The following is a 6,890-nucleotide window of genomic DNA, read 5'->3' as shown; positions in this document are numbered from 1 at the left end:
TCGACCTAGAATGCTGAGGTTGCTGGTTCAAAACCCTGGGCTTGCCCGGTCAAGGCACATATGGGAGTTGATGCTTCCTGCTCTTCCCCCCTTCTCTCTTCTCTAAAATGAATAAACAAATAAAAATAATTTAAAAGTAAAAAAGGTCAGGGTATCCTGCTTGTTCTCACTGAGCTGTTGCTAAGTACTCAGAAGTCAGTTTGTCATAGAGTACAATGTGACGTACACATAGCTCCTTTGAAGAATAAGAATTAAACTTATTTTACTTTGTAAAGTAGGAAGAAATCAAAGGAAACTATCTTTACTAAGAATTTGTTTTTTCACGACACATTTTCGGAAGCCTTATAAACATTCTTTGATAATTGTCTAGCTTAGGGTTCAGCCAATTTTTTCTGTATAGCCAGAGTACCTATTTCCTCATGTGTAAGACACCCCTTAATTTTGGGGCTCGAGTTTGAAAAAGAAAATGTATTGCATAAAGTTATTGAACTCGCCTGACCTGTGGTGGCGCAGTGGATAAAGCGTCGACCTGGAAATGCTGAGGTCGCCGGTTCAAAACCCTGCACTTGTCTGGTCAAGGCACATATGGGAGTTGATGCTTCCTGCTCCTCCCCCCTTCTCTCTCTCTCTCTCTCTCTCTCTCTCTCATTCTCCTATCTAAAATGAATAAGTTAAAAAAATTTTTAAAAAGTTATTGAACTCAAGTTTTATTCATCATAAAATTCATACTCCTCGTCACTGTCAAAACTCTGATCCATTAGCTTGTCCTCATCTGTGTCTGATGACGAATCACTGTCTTCAACGAGTGCAAAAACAAGCGTAAAAAGCGGGAAATGCCAAGTAAAAAAATCTACAACCACTGTATAAGATGCACCCAGTTTTTAGACCTCAACTTTTTTGAAAAAGGGTGTGTCTTACACATGGGAAAATACGGTAGATATGTTAGGCTTGGCAGGCTACACACACCGTCTCTGTTGCAACTAATCAGCTCTGTTGCTATAGTGTGAAAACAGCCATAGTCGATACATAAGCAACCATGGTTGTGTTTCAATAAAACTACAAAAATAGGCACAGGTAATAGTTTGCTGGCTCCTGCTCTAGTTCACCCATTTTCTCAGATTTTCCTTTAGACTGTATGAATTCAGAGGCCATCCTTTCCAGGTTCTAGACTCTCCCCAGCACTATGCCTGAAAATGCCACAGGCCTTGTCCCTGTCCTTCTTGGGTACTTAGTACAGGCCAGGTAGTATTCTTGGCACTGGGACAGGTGCATCAGTAAACAAAGCAAACAATCCCTGTTCTCCTGGAACTTATTCAGGTGTGACATTTGTAGAATATCAGCCTTGGGTTTGGCATATTCAAGGTACTTGAATCTCACTGTATTCTCATTCAAGTCAATGGTACTGTAATTATTTTGATGAAAGATCGGGTTAATTACCAACTATCTCCAGCTAGTAAGTGGCAGAACCTGGCTGACCCCACAGCCCACATGCTTTCTATTTACTTTGATGTTTTCTATGTTAAATCCAGAATCCCACCTCCACTTTCTGACCCATCCTCCCAGTTCAACCTTGTTTTTCTTTTTTTCTTCTGTTCCAAGTGAGAGGAAGGGAGATAAAGAGACAGACTCCTGCATGCGCCCTGACCGGGATCCATCCGGGAACCTCCCGCTGGGCCAATGCTCTGCCATCTGGGGCCATGCTCACAACCAAGCTAACTCGTAGCTCCTGAGGCAGAGGCTCCTCAGAGCCGTCCTCGGCACCCAGGGCCAGTGCGCTCGAACCAATCAAGCCATGGCTGCAGTAGTGGAAAAGAGAGAGCAAGAAGAGGGAGAAGTGGAGAAGCAGATCGCCACCTCTCCTGTGTGCCTTGACCAGGAATCCAACCCAGGACATCCACACGCTGGGCCGATGCTCTACCACTAAGCTAACCAGCTAGGGCTCAACCTTGTTTCAAAAAATCAACTTCTTTTCATTGTACGTACTCAGTTCTGGTTGGAAATGTAGCCCACCAAAACATAGCCACGACCCGCTTCTGGACTGCTCCCACCACTTGTGATACTTTCCCTGACAGTGCAGCCCTCCTTCTTTCCAAAGTCCACCCAGAAGACAAGGCCCACCTTTTCCAACTGGTTTCTCTTCACTTGCATTACGTGATGGTGGTCTTGTCTCTTCCTAGGAATGGAGTTCCCTAAAGGCAGCGCATGATCGAAGGGCTTGCTGCAATATTGTGATTGTAAAATATCTGGTCTTCATTGTCACAGCTCTCAGAACCTTTGGAATTTCTTCAGTGTAGAAAAGGTGATAGTAAATCGCAAAATCTATGATAAAGGTATTTTGTTATGTTAATGAGATGACTTTGGACCCCACCCAAGTGTGGGGTTAGTTGCCAGAATCTTCATAAAAACCCAGAAGACCGACTAGTTGGCCTTCTTTTTTAATATATTTTTTTATTGATTGATTTTTAGATAAAGAAGAGGAAGAGAGTTGCTTCCCATATGTGCCTTGACCAGGCAAGCCCAGGGTTTCAAACCCATGACCTCATCATTCCAGGCCAACACTTTACCCACTGCGCCACCACAAGTGAAGCTAGTTGGCCTTTTGGGGGGAGAGCTTCCACATTGGAGAACCTGAAAGATTCCATGTACCACTGTCATCAGAAAGGGACCCGGCCCAGAGTAGATCTGCCTCAGGCCAGCCCGTAGTGTGTAGGTTCTTGACTACCTACAGGAAAGACTTTGACAGGGGGAACTCTAGAGTTAAAATTTTAGATTAATGGTGGCTTTGGTTATGGTCAGTGGGTTTAATGGTTAATGCAGGTAGAGGCTTTGTTCCAGGAGCTGGGGTGCCTGAGTGGGCCTGCATGACTTAAGGAGGTCTGCAAGTAGTCCACTTCTGTGCCCCAGGAAACTGCAAGCAAAACCTTTGTTCTCCAAGGACAGAAGCCTGTAGACTACGATTTAATTAACTTTGACTATGATCAAATTAACTCTCCCTTGAAATTCCAAAATTCCCTTACCTACCCTTTTCTTCCCCTTATAAAGAGGTTGGCTCCCTATAGGGGGTTGAGATGGCTTGGGAACATAACCCCCATCTCCTCAGATTGCTGGTTGAATCAATTGCCTATAAAAGATTCAATCCCTGTCTCTACTTATTTGGCTGAAATGGTGACTGGCAGCACAAACCTCAATATTTCCAGTTTCATTTCCACAACATGAGTCCAGGTGATTTTGAGAGTATGTTTATTAAAGGTGAGGACAGTGAAACTAAGGAAGGGCTTAGGGTAGAAGTAGGAACAGGAGAGCCTAGGCGTGCTCTGCTTTGGCTCCCTAGAAATGCTATAGAAAATAAGTGAGCCAAGGGAGAGCTGCTTGCTGTTAGCTCACTGAAAAGGCAGAGGAGACAGGGTCAGGGAGAAAAAAAAGATGTGGGCGTGTTCCAGAGCTCTGTCTTTGTCTTGAGGATTCTTATCTATTTTCTGAAGGTGGGGAATTTTAGGGACGGTCTTATTGCAGAATCTCAATAGAATATTCATCAGCTTTATGCTGATTTGCCAAAATGAAATTTATTTCCCTGCCTTCATCCATCCTTGGGTCTTGCTGGCACAAACGGCGATAATTGGACTTCTGTTTACCTATCTCCCTGAGTACCGTGATTTAAGCTGTTTACCCTCTCTGGTTGGGGAGAAGTGTAAACCATTTACACTTAAGGAAGATAGGATTTTGCGATTTACTATATAGCTATTAACTGCTTGGCAAATTAACTGTTTCCCTATTTCATTTGTCTTGGCTCACTAGCCTGTCTCACCACCATGCTGTCTCCCAATGTCCATGAGGCTAGATCTCCTTGGTTGGAACTTCAACCTATGTATCTCTTCATCTGGCTGTTGATTTAATATCCTTCTGAATAAATTGGCAAATTAGTGAGTAACCAAGTTTTCCTGAGGTCTGTGAGCTGCTCTAGCAAATCAGTCCAACTGGAGGAGGGGTTTGCCAGAACTTCTGACTCCTAGCTGGTTGGTCAGAAGCACAGGTTGCAACTGGCATCGGAAGTGGAGGGCAGTCCTGTGGGACTCGGCCCTTTTTCACTGTGGAGTCACATTCTATTAATATCTCCAGGTAGAGAGTCTCAGGATCGGTTGGGCCTGACCAGTGGGGGCACGTTGGAAGGGTCGACTGAGAATGCTGAGGTCACCAGTTCATAACCTTCTGTTCTCTGGCTCTGAGCACAGGCTTGTCAGCACAGGGTTGCTGGCTTGAGCACGGGATCATACCAAAGGTTGCTGACATGAAAAGCCCAAGGTCACTGGCTTGAGCAAGGGGACACTGGCACGGCCCCGGTCAAGGCATCAACAAGAAGCTTAATGTACAACTAACGTGAAAGCAATTACAAGTTGATGCTTCTCACCCTCTCTCGCCTTCCCTCTTTCTCAATAAGTAAGCAAATTAATTTTAAAAATTGAGTTGAATTCTCTGATACCCGCCTGGAGTTTGAGAATTGTTGATGTGGGGAAACGCAGTTACGCACGCGCACGCGCGCGCGCGCGCGCGCGCGCACACACACACACACACACACACACACACACACACATGAATTGGGCTTTGGGAATCCTTTGTAACCGGGAAAACACCAATGTTCATGCTGCCTGTCACCGTGAGACCAATACAATTCAGAGACAAGGGCTGAATTGAATATATGTCTTTAATCAGATTGCCAGCAAATCTGAGAAGGCAGAAGGCTTCAGACCCAAAATACGACTAAACATCTCTTTCTAAGCTGGGGCTTTTATAGTGATTTCAGGGTGGTTAGTAACAGTTAAAACCATAGACATAGTAATAATTAAAATCATAAACATATGTAATTAGCCAAGTAAGAATGGAGGCAGTGAACTTTCTCAGGATTGGCTTCAAACTTTGACATAATGTCCCTTATATTGTCTGGTCAGGGTGTTCCATCCCAGGATCTCTTGATTGCTATCAGGACATCTTGTCTACTCCTAGATCTCAGGAGTGATTACTCATGCCATCTTCTCTGCAAAACAGTTTCTTAGCCAATATCCTCAGAGAAAGGCAAAAGCAAATTATATAAGATACACGTCTTCTGTTAACTCTTTTCTTAGTCTAGTCCCTTTCATTTTCAGATCTCATAATACTTAACCTGGTGATATTCATTATAAAAACATATCAGTGCATACATATTCTTAGCTTAGTAATAGAACACTAATATATTGCTAATTCAGAATCTCCGTGTTTCAGAGATACTTATACAAACAGCAAGTGATCACTGTGTTGTTGTAGTTAAGGTATAGGAAGTCTGAATCTGATTTGATTCAAAGATATACCCCGAAAACATTGGGGGCCTTTTGTTGGTTTTATGCAAATCTCTGATATCAGGATGTCATCAATATCCTTGTCAAACACTCAAACAGTGAAATCCTGGATAATAAATACCATTAATTGTAAATTTACAAAGATTTATGACCTCCTATGTGTTGATGCTTAAATCATTAAGCTACATATATACACTTGGGCAAATTAACGTCTCTAAACCTGTTTCCTTATTACTAAATTTGGATTTAAAAAGAGCTACCTCATAGGACTATAGGGTTATAGATAACATATAGAAAGCACCTAGTACAGTATTTGACAACATATAATAAATAGAGTATGTATCACTATAAATATTAGTTAAGATAAAACATTTCAAATGATATTTCATAATTTTAGCTATATTTAATGATAAAGATCTTCCAACTACTATATATTTTAGAAAGAAATGAAAATACAGTATAGAATGGTTATTAGACTTATTGTTATCACTTCATAAGGTATATAAATATTGAATAACTATGCTATACACTAGAAAATAGTATAAGATTGTATGTCAACTCTAATAAAAGTAAATTTTTAAGCCCTGGCTGGATAGCTCAGTTGGTTAGCATCGTTCTGAAGCACAAAGGTTATTGGTTCGAGCCCTGATCAGGGCACATACAGGAAGAGATGTTCCTGTCTTTTTCCTGCTCCCTTCCTTCCCCTCTCTAAAATCAAGAAAATAGACATTTTACCCTGGCTGGATAGCTCGGTTGGTTAAGAGCATCTTCCCAAAGCACAGAGGTTGCCGGTTCGATATCTAATCAGGGCACATACAGGAATAGATCGCTGTTCCTGTCTTTGTCTCACTCTCCCTGCCTCTCTCACTAAAATCATTTAAAATAATAATAATAGGCCCTGGCCGGTTGGCTCAGTGGTAGAGCGTCGGCCTGGCGTGCAGAAGTCCCGGGTTTGATTCCCGGCCAGGGCACACAGGAGAAACACCCATCTGCTTCTCCACCCCTCCCTCTCTCCTTCCTCTCTGTCTCTCTCTTCCCCTCCTGCAGCCGAGGCTCCATTGAAGCAAAGATGGCCCGGGCGCTGGGGATGGCTCCTTGGCCTCTGCCCCAGGCGCTAAAGTGGCTCTGGTCGCGGCAGAGCGACGCCCCGGAGGGGCAGAGCATCGCCCCCTGGTGGGCAGAGCGTCGCCCCCTGGTGGGCGTGCCGGGTGGATCCCGGTCGGGCGCATGCGGGAGTCTGTCTGACTGTCTCTCCCCGTTTCTAGCTTCAGAAAAATACAAAAAAAAAAAGTCATTAAAATAATAAAAGAAACATTAAAAAAAATACATGACAAGATAATTCTAAATGAAGCCTAAGAATGAAAGTGAATGCCAAGCACAGTGACCATTTCCCCTCTGCACAGGCAATGGACACAGGGCAGGCTGACAAGGTTCTTAGCATAAGTGCCATGCTGCACAGCAGCCACTTGGATTTTGATGGATGCATCCAAGCTCCTTCCAGATTTAAACCTCAAAAAGTAGTGAAAATCCACAAACCAAAAAGAACTCCCAAGAATACCTGTG

This window comes from Saccopteryx leptura, chromosome 5 (assembly GCF_036850995.1).
Source record: "Saccopteryx leptura isolate mSacLep1 chromosome 5, mSacLep1_pri_phased_curated, whole genome shotgun sequence".
NCBI classification, from domain to species: Eukaryota; Metazoa; Chordata; class Mammalia; order Chiroptera; family Emballonuridae; genus Saccopteryx; species Saccopteryx leptura.
This window is presented reverse-complemented; position numbering follows the sequence as displayed.